Raw genomic sequence first — 20085 nt, forward strand, 5'->3', positions numbered from 1 at the left:
GTCCAATAGCCTGCAAACTGCATCATCATGGGCTGACGACAGTCCTGGCAACCATCAGTATGCTGCAAAGTCAGTTTTATTGAAAACCTTCTCAAGAAGTGAAAGCCAGCCTATTGAAGACTGACGCTCAGGGAATAACAACACATAGTTTAGCGGGGGAAAAAACAAGTAAAAATCAAAGCAGAACCTCAGAAGGTAAACTTTTTGTATTTATAGTGTCGCTAATTATTACAACATCAGAGCCGAGAACATTGCCAAGCTACAGCCTAATTGATATACACAGACAATCTGTGTATAGATACGGAGGGAAGAGTTTTCGTTTAATCTAAAGCAGGTAGGAAAGCACAACCCTGTAGTTTGCACTGGTGTAGGCCTGAAGGAGTCAATAAATGTCATTGTATAACACAAATCTATTCTTGCTTAGGGCTGCTCCATAACAAATGTCTCTATAAACTCCATTGTAGGCAGCATTACCCACTTGCACTGCAGTAGGGCTGGTTACTTTGCATTTTACATGTATTAGGTGGTCTTTTCTTGACTATAAGAGATAAAGTTTAATCTAGAGATAACACGTAAAAATTTAATGGCTTAACTGAACAGGACGCAGGAGGCTCAAAACCCAGATAAGTATAAAAGAGCACATAAAGTTCCAGAGAAAGCCTGTGGAGCAAAGAGCTGACACTAATGCACACCAGGACAGGCACAAACTTGGAAATCAATGCAAGACTTGAAGCAAGAAAATCCTACCTTCATGCATATTACTTGATGAGAAGCCACACTGAGTTCAGCTGTGCTATTAGTCCTATCCTTGAGCAAGCGGTTGAAACAACATATAAAATTATTATACAGGATTAAACAAGTTCATACATCAATGGGCCTCAAAATATCAGTGCTAAGTCAAAGTATTTGTACCACTAATGAATCTGTGATGAACACTCCTGCATGTCTTCCTCTTGTTTTGGCATGGTGTGGTTAACGTTGATAATTCACAACTATTTTGCTTTTGAAAAAGCATTTAAAGCAGTAGGAGAAATCACAGGTTCCTATCCACACAGCATACTCCTTTTTATACGTAGGAGGGGGCATAGAAAAATCAGTGAGAACAGAACAGTATTCAAAGGCTGTGTCTATTTTATTCATATCCCTTCAATTTTCCAATGTGGATTTATGAACTCCTGTAAAGCTATCACTGAACCACAGAAACATTTCGGTTGCAAAAGATCTTTAAGATCGCAGAGACCAACCATCAGCCCAGCACTGCCCAGCCCCCACTAAGCCACATCCCCAGGCGCGGCACCTACACGTCTTTTAAATACCTTCAAGCACAGCAACACCACCACCTCCCTGGGCAGCCAGTTCCAGTGCTTGGCAAGCCTTCCAGTTAAAATTTTCCTAAATCTAACCCCCCTGGCACAACTTGAGGCCGTTTGCTCTTGCCCTGTCGCTTGTTCCCTGGGCGCAGAGACTGACCCCCCCTGCCCGCAGCCCCTGTCAGGCAGCTGGAGGGAGCGATCAGGTCCCCCCCGAGCCCCCTGCTCTCCAGGCTGACTCCCCCCCAGCTCCCCCAGCTGCTCCTCCTAAGACTTGTGCTCTAGACCCCAATAAATAAGTATATAAGGCTATATTTTCAGCTCTGAAATCAATCATCACACATCAGCTAAAGATCCTGTTTACATTATCTTTATTGACAGTTTTTATTATAAAAACTACTAAAAAAAAAATCACAGTGTGATTTTTTTTTTGCTTTATTCAACGAACCTGTACTAGCTTAATTGGGTTAGAAAAATAATCAAAGTAACTGTGATAGATTTACAGAGTGGGGATATAAAATGCAATTAATATGACATTTGATAAAGCAAATAAAGATAAAATTCCAACAAAGTGCTAATAATTGAATATTAAAAGACAATGAGATTTACATTCATTTCTACTTCATTTCTATAGAAAGCAGCATTAGAAAGATTATTTAAAAACACTGAAAGATATTTCAGACTGCTTTGATGCCAGCTGCAACTGCACCCAGAGTTTTAAAGGTGATCTTTAAATACTGGTGAGATGCATGCTGTTACTACCTGTATTAAATTGGCTGGAAATTTTGACATTTAAATCATTACATTCATTATATACTAGTCAAGAGTAGAGGGAATTAAAATGTATTTAGTAAGAAGATTGTTTAAAATGAAGTGAGTTACACAAGTGTTTATTGGAATGTGAACAAATTTGTGAGTGAAATTAAGTAAATTTTCAAGATTAAATAAATATTAGCACATCACTGATAGGAAAAGATCAGTGCAAAAGGGCTAAACGTTGTGAATTACATGTCCAAATTAGTGCAAAAAGTTTGATATTAATTTGTATAGAGAAAAAGACAGGAAAACAAAGCAACTACTGAAGACAACTTTTTGGGGTCATCAATTACATCACATAAATTTTAAATTTAAAACCCCAAAATGAGTTACTGATATCTTAATAGTTCTGTGGGAAAAACAGCATTTGAATTTCATTAACTAAAGAGAGGTACAGAGCAAGACATGAGTCTTCACAGGCTGCAGATTATGGGAGTGTTATTTAGATCAAGCATGAGCCTCATGCATCAGCAAAATCAATTAGTCACATTTTAAGGACTCATTAATTCCAATATTTCTAAGCCATCTGAAGATTCACGCCCCAGCCCTTACCAGGGTTGCAGCCACTTTTTGCACAACAGCTGCACAGAGCACTCAAAAATGGGCTTCACATGTATTCCTGGGTTTGTTTTGGGTTTGTTTTTTTTTTCTTTGTATGATATAACTTCTAAATTATGACAGCACCACCCTAATGTTCCAAGGAAAATCGGATTCCAGGCTGCTCAGTTTACCTGCATATTTGAGGAAGACAACTGCAGCAGGTGGAATGGACCTGTCAGTGATTCATACCCAGCATCAAATGCATGAAAAATATAAATATTGCTTTTTAAAGCAATATCGAATTTAATTCAAGCTAACATTTTCAAGATGGGAACAACCACCAAGTAAACTAAGCAGACAGATCCTTCGGGATTTCTTAAGCATTGGGAAAGGAGCAGTTTAAATCTGCAGTTTTAATAAAAGAATTTTTAAAGTTTCTCTGGAGCTCAGTGGAAGCCTGTCGGGAACCACAGCTAATATACAAACAGCAACATAAACGCCTGCGAGTGGTAGGCAGTTATAACAGTCAGTTCAGTATTATGATATCCTACAAGCATTTCAGTGACACCTTCACTACAGAAGCAACCAGAGACCAGAACAGATGGATCTCAAAGCTTTTGAAACTACAAGCTACATTTATGACATGCTGCCTAAACAAAGGCTATGGCCTGACAGGATGGGATAAGGCAGCGATGATGGAGACAAGTCATTTTACATACCCAGTTCTTCTAAGCATCCAAACATGTACGCAGGCACCTAATGAGATTTTCATCACTTCCATTTATTGCAGCCAGAATTCAGCAGTTAGAAACACACTGGGATTTTTAACTGCAGCCTTCCCAATTGTCCAAGTACTATAAAAAAATATCTGGAGCAAATGATCTCTAAGTTTGATCTAAAGCTTCTGGAAATTATTCTGTTAACATCAGTGAAACATGAATCAGACCTTTAGAAGTAAAGGGAATTTTCCAAAGGGGATATCATTATTAAGGCATTTAAGACAAAGTTTTTGGAGTTAAACAAATTTTTCCTGCACTGAAAACTGCATCATTTATTAAAATGTTGCAAATGAACTCTTCAGTATCTTAAATAGGTGGATTTCCATTAATAACGGTTTTTATGCTAAAATACTAAAATCTACTCTCCAAGTGGATCTTTGTTAGGTTATTAGTCTACCAGATTACACAATAAATACATAGTACTAGGTTATAAAAACATCATAAAATGAAAATCAGAGAGTAACCTGATTAGACTTTCTCTTAGAGGGCTGCCATCTGCTCATGAACCAGCGTGTGATATTTTAGCACAAAGACCCTCATAAAGCCTCTTTTCCAATATTATCTCCAGCTAATACGAGTATCAATCCCTCTTTACAAGACATTTTGAACTGGAAAACCTCTGTTCATCTTTTAGAAACTTTTGTCCACGTTACACAGCAGGCACCGATCTTCCTCCACAACTAACAGTGATGTTAATAGAAACGGGAGAGATTAGAGTTATAACAGTGTAATTAACGAAAGACTTCCCCCATGGATTTCCCCTTTCGGAAAAACATACAGATACACTGCATTTAAAAACAGCTGTTCAAGTGAAATCCTGACTCAGAGTAGTGCATGCATGGCTTAACAGAGTGAGCATTTCACCACCCATGTGTCTTCCAATTCTGATGGGGCATTATTAATCAAAATTATTTAAATATGTGTCTCCCATGAACAGTCTGTGTTTTCAGGACGCAATCACAGAGCAACATGCCCATGGCGACAAAGCACTAAGAGCTGTGACTGGATGCCAGTTTCACAAAACTGAAATCTAGATTTCAGGTTCCAGATATGCTGTTACTGCAAATCCACCATCTACTAATGACAATTTTATACTGACACAGCCACTGAATATTAAGTATAACTACACAAATGAATGCCTTGATTTTACAATCAGTGCTAGTTTATACTGCTGTTTCTCTAGCTATGCCATGGCACATGTGTTTCTGGGAAGTGACCGGAATTTCTAGTCACGAAAGCATCCCAAGATGACACAAGAATAACGAAGGCAGTCCTAATTGCCAGGCAGAGGCCAAACACTATCATGGAACGAAGGATCACTGGCTATCAACAGGTTTAGCAGATACATTTCCAGGAGAAAATGAGAGCAGTGGCAGAATTTCCATGTTTTAAGCTTGGCTTACCTATTCTCTGGAACTAGTTTCGGAGTTTGCAAGGTCTTGGTTTGACAAGGTTATAGACACTGTTCTCCACGCTTGTTCACAAATACATTACACAAAACCTGTTTCATGTAAAGCAAGTGTAAGCCTGGAATGGAAGTGGATGAAAAACCATACTTGACAAATCATCAGTAATCCACTACCTGACTGGAAAGTTTTATCAGGTAGAAACCCACAGGGTCTGTCTTTGGCCTGGCATTACCTAATGTTTTCATAGGTGTTTGTTGACTGAATATAGATTTCACTTACTAAACCTGCAGATAAAAGTTCCAAAGACTCTGCAAAAGAGAATTAGAATTCCAAATGCAGAAGACCTGTTCAAGCCTCTCCACAAGCCTGAGGTTTGCAGTTCGATAAACAAGTTCAAAACGTTGTATTTCAGAAGGAATAACTGACTGCAAAACAGACAAACCTCACAAGAGAGTGAGAACAGCAGCACCGTTGGAAAATTTAGGAAATAACTATGTTTCTCGCCCAGTGTGGCTTACGCTCAGTTTTGGCTACTGGATTTAAACACGTGGGCTAGTCAAGAATAATAAAAATTAAAAAAATAACCAAACCCAGAACTACATCAGAACAATTCACCGCCCTTGCCTCCAACCATCCAACCCCAAGAAGTGATCTAGAAAACATGACACACAGAAAAACAGTCAAAACCCCCAAAAATTTGTCACAAGTGTCTTCATATGTGTACAGAACTGTTACCAAAAAAAAGTATCTGAGATTTAGGCAGAATCATCAATTATTGAGTCTTGTTATAAAAATCTTAGCAGTTCACCCTCGGAAAAGCTTATTTTTAGCCTTTGGAGACAGAGGCTCCCAGATAGGATGCTCAGATGAATTCTCCCAAACATATTTAAAAACCATGCTCATATCAAGCAATTACTGGTCTACAGATTAAAAAACCCACAAAACAAAACCCAAGATAATCACTACATGACTGGGCACGAAAGATGTTTGCCGTGAGAGACAATGCTACCAATCCAGAAGCAAGCAATTACAGTAACAAACTAAGGAATAATATTCTTAAGTGCACTACTTATGTCCAAATGTATTTTTTCTCCCCCCCCCCCCCCCCCCCCCCCCCGGTTTTCAGCAGCTTTAATTCTTATTTAATACAACTTAATTATTATCGCACAATGCCACTCCTTTGTTTTTTATCATTACATTTTAAGCAATAAGGCTTAGTACAGCTGATACAAGAACCTGTGTGTGCTTAAATCACAGCTCTGGGGTGTTATCTTACTGAACCACACCAGTGTGTGCGCTACTCCAGCAACAGCAGTTCTCAAACTAGAAGAAAAATCCAGACTTTCAAGACAAAATATACATCTCTGTCAACAACAGACCAAAGACTTAGAATAAAATAAGTCAATTTTCTCCAGTCTCCTCTTCTTATAAAGCTCTGAATGCATTCAAGATATTTGTAAACAGGGTATCTCTTTCCCTCTGTCTCCAGTTTATCATATAATCAACACATTGAACTCCACTTGCGACATCACTATCTGTTGCTATGGACATAGCTAGCAACCACTGGAAAGAAGAATAGTGGATTTTTTTTAATATAAATGGGTTATTTAAACAAAACATTGCAGATTAAAAGTATCATAGGTTGTTGATCTACGCAGCTGGCTGACTTCACTGGTGGTAAACACAAAGACTATTTGTAATCATCTGGGATTTTATAGTTCAATTTTCAGATACAGACAGATATGAATATTGCTCCACTTTATATTTCTCCTGGATTGATTATTCAAGGTGCTGTCATTTTTTTTTTTTTTTTAAACACTGATATTCCCCCCCCCCCCCCTTCACTGTGGAAGGAAAACTTCCGTTATTAAATTATAACTTCACTTCTGATGAAACACGTCAGCATAATGGTATGTGGTATAGTGGTTTGTAGTGCAGTATTAAAGGGCCTCCTGTTGAATACTGTATCTTTGCTGAAATACATTTACTTTTATTCTGTAGTATAAGGCATGACTGAACTGCACTTACTATAAAACAAATTAACAGTGGCACAGTCCTGTCACAGGGCAATGCACTGAAGAGATAATTGACTATACAACAATGGCAAAGAAAACTAAAACCCCTTAACAACATATTTAACAGAGATATTTAGACGCGCCACAACTGTGCCTACTTAGATGCTCCCAACCTCTTCTCATGCATGTTCCTGAACCTGCCTCAGCACCATCTCTGCCATTTTATTCCTGAATCCCACACATATCTTGTTCAAAACCACCTCCATTTTCACACAGGTGCATCTGAAAATAAGATTTGCCAGAGCTGTTGCTGTATGAGTATCTAGTCTCAGGGCCTCAAAAACCTGTATCAAAGTAACTGAAGTATCCATTCAGTTTGGAAATAAAATTTCATCTCTCAGACAGGTCAGTGTATATTGCTAATGTATTTGGTCAGTTTTCTCAGTTGAAAGAAGTCCTTCTTTAGCAGCTAAACACATGCACATCAATACATCCAGAACTGCCACACTGAGTACAGAGAGCACTGACAGAAATCATCTGGCTATATGAGCAATACCTAACGGCAGCTGCATAGCTGAGAAGGTAAAACAGCCACACACACATGGAAGACCTCAAGAGGACAGCACCTGCAAGGACTGTTCATTACCGCTCAACCCAAAGGCTTGTTTTTCCTTCTAGTGCCAGAAAAACCTACACCCATCTTACAAACACTACATCCAAACCAGCCCTACAAGGCAGAAGAACAGTAGTGAACTAGCCGCTCAACACCTTTGAGTAACTTAACAAAATGTGAGTATACTGAAATAAACAGGAGACTTTGAAAAATCTGTAGAGCCATAACTAATTACACAATTGTTTTGAGGAGTAGCAGGAAATGTTACACTCCAGAACCAACAGTCTAGAAGTCTATTAGATTTCAGATGCATTACTTCTCCTTTAAATAGCACCAAATCTTTAATCTCCTCTAATAGTACCAAAGAGTATCAACTGACCCGAGCATCAGCCTCTGCTGCTGCCCTAGTGCAGTGGTTCTGGGGAGAGCACTTTATTTAGACGAGTTTTACTATGAAAGATAATTAAACATTTATTGGCTGGAACAATACAACAGCTACCACTACCCAGGTACAGTACTGCCGTTTGCCTAGATGAGCATTTGTGTTACGGCTGCAAATTCATTGTACCGTATTATTATACAGTATCTTAGGTTTGCTGTCTAAATCAAAATAGGGATTTTGTGTAGTTATTTCTACTCAGACACCACTAAGACATATACTACTGCTATGCAGCACAAGCTGCACAGGCCCGGGAGCCACGTTTATCCAGGTTTCACCAGTGATGTGTAGCCTTGGGTGAGTTATTTAGCCTTTCAGTCTGCATGGCTTGCCAAGAGAGAAAAAGGATAATACATGTATGTATTTCTTTTTACACTGAAAAATTTATCTAGAGGCTTAAATAGTTAATATCTCTAGCACTCAAAAGATGCAGAGGATAATGTCAGTGCTAAATCTTAATACTCTTTACTTCCCCTCTTGCATTTCAGTTTGACTATCAGACATTTTGTTATGACTTTAGGTAAAGCAGCGTCTTGCTTTCCAATTTTCAACTGCTTTATCATCTCCTGAACTATACACACCATGCAGGTGAGCATTGCTTTCCAAACACTAGTCTTCTAGTAACGCATGGTATTGCACTACTACTTTCAGCAGAATCCCCTCATAATGAGTACAGATGCATTTAGTAACAAACACATCTACCACAGACTCTGTAAAATCCTGGTTATTATTGTGGAAGAAATTTCAAGTCAATCAATCACAGACTTTCTTACTTTTTTAACACCATCAATGCAAACGTTTCAAAGCCCTTCAAGTTAGTGAAAATAAAACATGAAGAAAACACTAATAAAAAAACCAAATAAGCAGAACTTCAGCAGAAGTTTAAAAGGAAGTAGTGACTCCCTATTTCTATTATAAACAGGCCATGCAGTGACATAAAAGCAAAGTTAGGTTTGATAAATTCAACTATATGCTGAACGTACATATGAAGCCAAACACTGGAAATCTTGGAATAAAAAGAAAACTGCATGAACATTACAGCAGTATTTTATGTTATGGTTTCTACTCAAACATGATTTTCTGTCAATACTGTGTGAAACAAGGCACAGTAAATAACTGGAAAATATTGCTCTATCAATAGCATTTTATCTGTTTGGTTAGGTATTCACTACTAGTCAGAAATAATACAGGCTGAAAATTTTTCAGCAAGGAGAAACACCTCTTTCCAGTAAGTGAGGCAAACCTACACAAAGCTGTTGGCTGTGTAGCAAAGCTACAGAATTCTAAAAGGTGGAAAGCAAAGTTATGAGAGGGTTTATGCAAGAGATTGAGAAGATAAACAACATTATATCTAAACCACCCCTTTCCCAGGCAAAGTAATACTACCTATATTGAAGGCTATGAAACTTCAATGCAAACTTTAGCATCTTTTAAAATAAAGTGTCCTGGAAGATAGCCTTTAGGCATTCAGAACCATAGCTCCCCTTTGGGATCCATTTGTATGTTGTATTGGAAACCAAATTGCAGCCCTTGATTCCAGAACTCATAAAGAACACTTCACTGGCCAAATAAAATGTAAATAACACCCGAGTGAAGAGGCAGCAGACCATACAGATATTTTTGATTTCAGCTTGGGAGAGGTTTTTTTTCAGCCAAAACCAAGACAACAGGTAACCTGTCAACTACAGTTATTTTTAAAATTACTTGAAATCAATACATGGGTGTGTTTGTATGACTTACTGCTTATTTGACTTCTGAGTCTAACGACACACATTTCCTGGAGGCAGAGCAGCGACATGTACTCAGGACTCCTGGTGTAAAGCTTAAAGAAGCCAGAAGACCAAAGCTTGTGCAGTAAATCTTGCCAGTCCTCTGGTAGAGTGACAACAACTTCTCCTTTAGAAAGAGCCCCATAAGTAAGTGACACAAAAGGCAGAAAATTCCAGCTCCCTCCCTTCCAATACTGAGGCTACGAGCACACGTTCCCTCTAATGAAGCGCAACACGGAGCATGCATCTGAGAGACTGCCTTGTTTACATTTGCTGGATGATCCATAAACACTATGCTTACTGAGCAGGCAAATGAAACCCTGAAGTGCCAGTAGAAGCAGTTTGGTTTCTTTGATTTTACGGCTACAATATGCTTTGCAGAGCATTTTTATTTTCAGTGCTGAAGAAACACTCAGCTATGAGTTACACAGCAAAAGGACTCACAAATCCTGGGAAAGACGCATGCGTATTACCAGCCTCGTTTATGTTTCCGGGGTTGCGAACAGAATGCTCAACATCTTGCTGAGGCAAGTAATTCTACATAATAGTTAGACCAGAACAGAAAACCTCTGATGCCCCCAAAGTCTTTGCTGCAATCTGTCTTCACATATTTATCTCCTCTCTTGCAGACATTTCTGCTGCAGAGGTTTTAGGGATTTGCTCCTGCAACGCAGCAAAATGCTGCTCCCTGCGATTCCCCTCATCTGGAGAAGAGGTGCTATTACCGAGTTAATGGACAGTAGACACAACAGTTCCATCACCTTCAGTTACTGACTCTTTTTATCCCCTTCGCCCTGTAATGAGGATCTCTACTTGCTCACATTTACACAACGGCAGCATCAGCTATCCTCTAATCCTGCAACACATTAAAATGGAAAGATAGATGCAGGAAAACATTAAAAAGTCCTTATCACTTGGCTGCAGAGGTATAAACTTAAAATAGGAGATTGTTTTTCTGGAGAAAACAAATAAATACATTTACTTAATTTTCTTCTTAAGCAATCCTTATGAGCGTTGAAAGGATGCTTTGATTATTACTGTAAAGATAAACAATGAAACATTCCATTATATCTTACCGAGGTTAGATAGAAACAAATTCAATTCCTTCCTGTACATGTTTTTCCCAGGTGCATTAACACACTTCTTTACATTCAAGAACCAAGTTTTATTACAAGCTGAGTGTGTAGGGAACAGGGAGATAGGGAAAGAAAACAGAATGAACAGAATACTAATGAGAAAGAAAAAAATGCAACCCTGACAGCCAATCCCTTTAATTAGACAGACGTTTACATTTTTAACTTCCAAGTTCTTAATCCTGTTACTGAACTCAGAATGTGGAAAATAGAAAAAATGCTCAAACAATTCCTGCAGGCTACTTTGCTAAAGGAAATGTGAAAATTAACCTCTTAACTCCTAAGATGAAAATATTGTACAAAAGAATGACAAAAGAGGGTTGTACAAGAGCCTAAGCACTGAAGCTATGACAGTGACATCCAAACTTCAGAATCAAATCTTCAAAACAGAGTTAACTGATAGGAGAGACTGAACAAGACAGTCACACAGGGCAGTTAGGTAGACTTCTTTTCTTCCCTGTATTCTAGAATAAACTAGGAATTAAAACATATATTTGGGTATACTGCAGCCCTTCCTGAATCATGTAAAAGAATCAGAAAAATTACCATCTGCAACCAGTTTTATTAACTTTAGTAAAAATAAAGAAACAGAAAGACAGCTTCTTGCAGGTTTGTAGCACTTAAGATGAATTCTCATTTGTTGGTAGGAATCTTTATACAAAGGACAGAAATAAGTTCAGCTGGTACCCTAGTTTTGGGGTAGTAAAAGCGCATTGTGTGAGTGCTTAATATTTAACCCAGAACAGGAGCTAAACAGGTGCCCAGGGATTGTAACTTTTCTTAAAGCTAAAACAATTAGTCAGGAACGCAGGCCCACAGTTAATAAGTACAAGTCTACACTTCAGCTCAGTACAGTCTCTGTGAAGTTAGAGACACCACTGGGGAAAAGAAAATCATGGCATGGCTCATTTCTAATTGCATCCTTGTGAACAGGAACGAGCGGAGGAGAGGGCACACATCCACACTAAAACACACAGATACGCATCTCGGGAGATGTGTCAGAGCTGCTGCTTGATTGATCCCTCTGTCAACTCAAGTTCTTCCTTCAGCTCATTCAGCAGCCTGAGTTTTTGAAGTAGACACTTTATTCTGTCCCCTGGTGCCTCAAATGAGCTCGGAGCACCGACACAAAAGTAGGGATTGTTATAATCACAGAATCAAGTTTTAAGACCTAATACTGCTCTATAAATAATTTCAGCATTCTCAGTTTAGATGACTTCACTCAAAAGGGCATAAGCATAACACATACCCTTTCCTCTCTCTTTCTTTACTCGTCACTACAGAGTGGCAACTGGAAAAGAATATTTGAGAAGAGAATGCGAGTTAAGCTCGCAAGAGCAGAAGTGGCACCATCTCACTGGTTTCCCTCCTAAAGCAGCAGAAAGACTGTCAGTTTAGAGGAACTTCTCATTCCAATAGCACTAGAAACTGAAGGAAAAAACTCTCCATCAAAATTGAACACTTCAGTAATGGAAATTTTTTTTCTATGTTCCTATTGCTGCTCAGAAGTGTAATCTCTGATGCCTCAAGGATGTATCAAAATTATATTTATTGGTAAACTCTATGGCAAGAACAACATCAGTATAAAACATTTTCATAAGAAACAACTCCCTTCCCCCCATATAAAGCAGCTGTAGGTTTCCTAGGGTTGCCGAGCCAACCAAAATCCTCCTCCTCCACCCCCACCATTGTTTTCTGCTACACATGCTTCCAGCCCATGAGAGTGGTAACTATAAATGCACAGCCCACGCTGCTCAGAGCACGCTACACGAACCAACGCTGAGACAAACTGCCAGCGAACCCACTTATGGGACCTTGCAGCAGTATATAAAAGGATAATATTAAGATGACCTGTGAATACAGATGAGCAAATTCCCAAACTCTGAATTTCGATGGTTTTTTGCTTTAAACCATATTTCATTTACTTAATGTAGATTTAAAATGGGGCCTTGGGACTGCTTTCAACTAAGAATGTACTTTAAGAAACAAAGGGCATAAAGCATTTGCTAAAACACAATTGTAATTCTACATGCCTAACATTTCCACATTCCCATTATTTTCTGCAAACATTTACTTGTAGTACCAACAAATGTAAAATTATGCATGTTTGTTGTTCAACTGAAATTACCTGACAGGGTAAAATGGTGCAGAGGCCAACTAGTCAGCATTAAACTAACAGCTGCTCTATTGCACCATACTACTGGAGCACAAATACAGCCTGCATAGCAAAGCGGAGCCTGACCCTGGGAAAACAAACACGCTATTTTGAGTAGCAGAACTAACAAGGCCTTTTCTCTCACAAGCTGCATCTTATACCCCTAAATTTTCCCACTATCATTAAATATATATATATATTTTCAGGCAGCACCATTATCTTCTTCAACACTAACCCTACTATGCAACCAAATCTCCCCACCATCAGCAAAACCAAAATAACCCAACCATAACCACAATTCAAGCAGTACCACTATCTTCTTTAGCACTGACCATAAAGCCTCACTGCCCTCCTTCACTGCCTCCAGCCACAAAATGTTCTAGAAGACTTCCCATTCTGCCTTCAATCCTCTCTCAAAGCAGCCTTTTGGTTTTCCAGCAGTCAGCCCAAACCTTCAGAGCTCTGGCGGAATTCCTCCACCTCCCCGACTGTGTAGCCAAGCAAGTGGCAGCACCTGCAGCTCATTTGGAGATAACTACGAGCTGATGAACCCAACCCAGCTCAGCTGTGCCCAGCTGGCAGCAGGATTTCTAGCAGCGGGGTAGCTAACCCAACATCTGACTCCCACAAAGACTGTGGGAACTCCTACTTGTACCCTCTGCTCAGTGGGACTAATTTTGTCCGACAAATTTGGAAGAAACCGGAGGCAGATGTGGACAATCAGAACAAACTGCTAGGTAAGCTTTAGACTTTTAGGAGGAACCTTTGTAAATGTGTCTACATTGTGCCAGATCCCATTTATTTCTTCATGGCTGTACTACTTTGTACAGCATTGCATTGACTCTTATAAACAATAATTTATCTTCTCATGACAAATTCCAGTTCTCCCATCATCTCAGAGCAGAAAAATCCAGAACCAAACTCCATGCTTGTATGATTATTTTTTTTTTTTTTCATGTCTGGATATGGGTTCACATAAACTTGTGATTCCAGGAGAGAAATAGATATATATGTATAAATGTGTATTGAATATACTTCTTTTTATATTATATATTTATAGAACAGATTTATAGGAAGATGTATATATCTATAGATACCCTCTACCTATATTACAACACCTGTGATATATTCTGTATCTACAAGACAGGGTTCTGTTTGGAGGCTTGAGCTACAGAATCTAAGCTATTGTTAATTAAAAATGACACTACTCGTATTTTACTCTAGCCCTTTTATTAGTGTCTTCACACTGACTGTGTTCCATTCTTTAGTCAGTTGCTTCAACAACTCCAGGGAGAAGAAAAGTGTGTTGCTGTTGAGGATATGCCTGCTCTCCTATTTAAGCTTTGCTTCCAACAGTCAAGTAAGTTGCAGGGAAGCAGAAGGTTAAAAACTTTGCATTTCATCTCTACCAAAACAGTAAAAGAAAAATGAGATTGCTGAATAGCTGACAATAACTGCAGAATCAACACAGCACTGACCTGCCTATAAGCTGCAAAGGGCAAAACCAAGGCATCTGCTTAAAAGCTTATACCGACTGTGGGATAAAAAGAGTAAGGAATATAACAATAAAGCATAATTATTACTAGAGCTATAATTATGGCATTATTCTTTGGTGTATTCAATGCTGTGCACATTAAATGTTGTACACTGTGAATATTTAATGATTATATGCTTACTTGGAGACCGTAATGTCCTTAAAATACAAGTATTTTTCATATATTAAAAAGAAATTACACATAATTTTTGTCCTAAGGATCTGCAGTTGAAATAGATGGACAACATTCTATCAGTCTTCTGCAAATTTAAGTCTCAAAGCTCTGGAAACTGTGCATGTTTACAGCCACCACATATCAATTTGCAGTACTTTTTGAAACAATAATCCACCATCTTGACCTCAAGAAAACAAAATGTAACCTCAGAGTGGTCCATTGTGGCTATGGTCTGTATTATCATCTGTAAGAATTACCGATAAGTAGCTACTTCTAATTACTCTGGTTGTAGCAGATCTCAGAGAAGTCTAAAAAACTTTGGATACATGCAAACGTTCTTCAGTAGTAACGAACAAAAGATAAATTTCTGCAATATGAAATAGCAGGAAGCATGATTCAGTAAGTGTCTAAACAGAGTAGTTTCTACTAAACCACTTTTCTATTAACCGTGCACCCAGCAGCCCTATAAAGAAGGCAGATTTTAGTATGCAACGTACTATAATAGGGACCCGACATACAGTTTTCAGTGTGGTATAAAGATACAGGCAAAAAATGATTAGACTTTTCTAGTATGCATTGATGCTTTAGCACAGTAAATATTGGCAATGGATTTATTACATTCTGTGCATTGCATCCTGACCTGAATGGAGAATGCTACAACTTGATGTATCTGGTTTTTATACTAGGAAAGACTGATATTTTAAAATAGCTTATTTCAATTTTTTTTTGTCAACATTTTGGGCTGTTGTAAGATGACTAATGGTTTTGCTCAGAATTTGACTTTTTCCAAATACTAACCTTTGAATCACTGCAAACTCAAACCAGAATGAACATCTTCCAAGGCTGCTGGTTGGCACATCTTGCAGATCTTAAAAATTATTTCATTTTAGCAGTGAACTGCTGATAACTCTTGTCAAAGTACAATTCTCCAGTTTTCCGTCGTTTTCTTAGTCACTTCTGGCAGACCAGACTTACAACTTACAAGGCGGTATCAAAAGCCTTGCCGAAATTAAGATGTGTGACATCTGCTGCTGCACTCATATCTACAAAGCCTGCTACCAAACTGCCAAAGGGTTCAACACAATCCATTTCTGATACATATATATATGTATATGTTCTTAAATGACCTTTCTTTATTGTTTAGAAGATTAGATTTACTTTCTTTCATTGCTTATTAGAGTATTTTTCCAGGAATGAGAGGTAAGCTGGCTGACATTTAATTTCCAGCTTTTTTCCCCTTCCTAAAAATAGGCATGACATTTCCTGCTGTTTTGCATCCCAAGCTCACATTCTGCATTCATTCCCCAAGGTAACTGCTAACAATTCCAAAATTGTTCAGTAGGTTCTCTATGTAACCTAGATAAACTTCACCTGGCCCATTGATTAAGAAATCAAATTTAAGGTATGACATCAAGTAAGAGGGATAATCATATATGTAATAAAGATGAAATACTGCTTGTTTTCAAAAGCACGGTCATGTTCTCATGTTTTTTATTATTATTTATTTCCAATTTATTACCTCAGCAACACTGAATGCTCTATCATTCTAGCAGACTGGAGAGCACTTCTGATGCTCAGGATATGGTTTGTGGCCTTGAAAAGATATTGAGTTAAAAAGAAAATTGATATGAAGTAAATTAAGCCTCTCAAAGCATGCCTTTTTCAAAGTGAAGCTAAATCATGTTTGATTATGCTTCCCTGCGCCTCCATGGCTTCAGCGTCTCGGGGAGCAGCCCAGCGATGGGTGCTCTGAGCGAGCATTTGCCTTTTGCTCTTTGTTGCATCTGCTCGCAAGTCCCATCTGTACGACTCCAGTCATCCAACAGAAATCCCAAGGCAAACCCCTGACTCGGGGAGCTCATGGGAAAGTAATCTAGAAGCTTGCTAGTGTAGCTGCTAGAAAGAAGAGATTTCTTCATCTCCTAACACTCCAAATCAGGATGGAGGGAATGAAGAACATTAAAACCAAGAGTTTTCTGTGTGTCCTGGGTGATGCCAGAAGATCGGAACACACCAGGACCCATGTCTGGAAGCCAGACTCTCTTTCCCTGCTCTAGAAAGCATGGGGAAGGAGGGAGAGAGGTGAAGAAGATTTCTGATTGTTTTCCGCATTTACTGTACGACAGGAGAACATGACAAAAAATGTGTTCCTTTGCATTGCCTGGGGTTCCTTGCCCATCGATTTCTTGTTCTTTAAACTAAAAAAAGGCAGTTGATGCTCTCTTTTAGAGTTATGAAAACATTGATAAACTTCTGTTGTAGCTATATGCAGACAAGGACAGCAGCATAGCAGGAACACAGCCACCCAGAACACCTGAGTAAATTATATACTAAATATTAATGCAAATTCCACATGCAGATAATTATTCAGTAGAATTACATAACTAATTAAAGTAACTAAACACGTGTAAAGAAGCCATTTAGACAAGCCTAGTTTTTTGTAGAATTTCTTCCAATGACATTCAATAATGTTTCAAGTGCACTAGGCCCAGGAACAGAAATCGTTTTGTGTTAAGGGAAGGATGTTGAGCACGGCACTGAAGAGGAATTTTATTTGCAAAGCCTCTCCATTTCCTGGTCAGCTCTGATATCTGGAGTCACAAAAGTGGTATTTTGTTTGGTAGATAGGTATTTGCAACACAATGAATGATTTAACATTTTCTAACAGTAGTATTTGTAGTATTCGATGTTAGGCCATTACATGGCCTTCTGGCACTTGATATTTAAAGGCCTGCAGATTATTTGTGGACTATTTTGCATATTACTTTGTAATGTGTGTACTGTTCATAAATATGTATTACCTGGTGCAGTGTGTGTACCATTCATAAAAGTTTAACAGATCTAAGCATTACCTTAAGAAGCACAAGAATTGTACTACATTATTTGCATACTATACAAGAATTGTATACATATTTATGAGCACATATATACTATCCTTGTAAATATATTCGTAAATTAAAAGGAATTAGAATGGAAAATGGATTTTTCTAATCATACCTTTGACAAAATAATGGCATCATTATCCTTCCTACAATACGTAACTATAGAATATCACACTTTCAATTATATATCTTCACTGTTTGTTTCTTTAAAACATTTTCTTATACCTGACCAAACTGCATAAATGGTATTTTACAACTCTAAAAAAACCTACTAATTTGAGAATATAGTGCTCTAAAAATATCTCTGTTATCAGCGTTTTCCAGGAAGTAGATGTAAAAAAGGAGAACTAATTCTTATATTATGCAGTATACTGATATGAAATCTATTTGATTAAAAATACAGAATTTTTTTCACCAAGCCATGCATTTGATTTGTCTCCTTCCCCTCAATTTTGAAACCAACAGCTCCAACCTGTTGCTTCATTCCAGCCTTTTCTATGCCTCCAAGTCTAACGAAAAAGATCTATAGCCACCGAAAATACCCTGTTTGTTACTATGCAGCATACCATTGCCACTCAGAACTTCAAAGCATCAAGACAGACCAAATTGGGATCCTTCTTTTTCAAAAGCACTGGCTCCATGAGATAAGAAAATCTTCATTAGCTGCTTGCTTTATGGAGATGATGAATCAATTAAGCAATTCTAAATCCACGCAACGAAGGGCAGTAATATGAATGTATACACTAGATAACTAGCAGTTGTAAAACTCGTAAAACTTTCCACGGTTTAGATACTGCTGATATTAGAATTGGTTGTATGATAACTTTTTGTTTACTGCAGTCTTTGCAGTTTGACTTTTATTGAATAGCAATGGTGTATGGCCATAATCCAGGCTGCTTGTTTTGTCCTTCAAGATGCTTTCAAAAAGAAGGATTTGGATGAGTGTTTTTTATTTTCAATGAAATATTTCACAGATGAGAAAAATTCAAAAGATGTATGGTAAACATTTGCATTCCATAGAAAGCATCTCATGTGATAAGACCGTTCTTAGTTTCCATAAGTGGAAGCATTCCAATTCACTTTCTGGTGTTTGCAATTGAGCTGCTGAAAAGATAGTACTCAAAGAATCTTACTGCAGGAAATAAATTTAAACAGTTCATTTTCTGGAAGGGCTTGAATAAGTAGATTTTTTTATGCATTTATTCTTTAAAATTACTTAGCTTAATACAGTCCATGCCACTGTTCTGTTGTTCCCCTTTTAAATTTATTTTTAGCACCAATATACAAACAAAGCATTATGACTATAAAAACCACAGGCTGGCGTAACTTGGAATTAAGAAAATGCAGTGTTAACAGGGGCAAATGGGAAGCTATTATTTTTAAGTCACACACATAAAATATGCAGAAGAAAAGCAGGTTGCATTAGATAAGTTTGAATTTAGATACGGTACTGCAGTTCTCAGCAGCATTTTACAATAACAACAGTATGGTGGAATGACTAGAAATCTCAAGGTGAATTAGCAACTCTATCCAAAGCTATGTGTAATACTGCAGAAGTTCTCCTACTTGATGAGAGTGAAGCCCCATCTAGAAAAAGTTATGTCTTTGCAAACTTTTTCTCAAAAGATCTATGATTCCTATTCAAAGATACTGATTTCAGTTGGAAAACCCAAGGCCGAAGTATTCCTGTATACCTCCCAAAACAAGTACATCACCTATACATAAGGGGGGCCACCACTGGGAATTTTCCATGGGAAAGGAATCAACTTATTTACTATAAAGTATTATAGAGAAAGTTCACCGAAGTATGACATAAAATGTCATTCTGGAACAACAATAGAAGACAGAAAGTCTCTTTTTTTCCCAATATGGAAGAATAAGTTTTTTTGTTGCTGAATTATGAACTGGAATTTAGTATCTAACAAAGTCATAATTCTCAAAATCAGCATAAGCAAACATATGATCAATGTTTTGGGGTTTTCTGCTGCCTTCTATTATGCATACAAGCTGACAGCAATATGTATATGTGCTCAGTCTATATATGATTGTATGAATTAATCTAATCCCTCGATGAAAACAAATAAAAATGGAAAACTGCAATACATTTCTTGTCAACTAGGGCAAATATCAATTGCATCTTCTATGACTAAAGACACATTTTGGTTCCCCTAACTGATACTGACCCAGCTGCATCTGACCACTTGATACACCAGCCAAATTCAGAAGATTTGAACAATTACATAAATAGATCTGAAGTATGACATGCACATGAGCAGACTGGTATTTATAAGGAGAATACAAAACGGTCTTCCCAGGATAAGTCCTAATGTCTTCATTATACTTTCTTTGATTTCTCTGCTTCAGCCTTTAAACTTTTTTGAAGTTCTGAGGTATTTTTTAACAACTGAAACAATTGCTGCAAATGTTGTGAATTACAGGAGAACAGGACAATCACACTTTTTACACGGCATTAAACAGGTCTGCAGCTACATGCAAACATCTGTGTGCTTCTCTAT

At 37.9% G+C, this 20085-nt stretch overlaps 1 protein-coding gene across 4 annotated transcripts in view; it reads right to left on the minus strand.

The window, feature by feature from the left end:
* SDK1 (sidekick cell adhesion molecule 1) overlaps positions 1 to 20085 on the minus strand; it is a 412303-nt gene that overhangs the window by 215150 nt on the left and 177068 nt on the right. The gene's annotated exons all lie outside the window — the stretch shown is intronic.

The sequence above is a fragment of the Falco rusticolus genome, chromosome 4 (genome assembly GCF_015220075.1).
Source record: "Falco rusticolus isolate bFalRus1 chromosome 4, bFalRus1.pri, whole genome shotgun sequence".
NCBI lineage: Eukaryota > Metazoa > Chordata > Aves > Falconiformes > Falconidae > Falco > Falco rusticolus.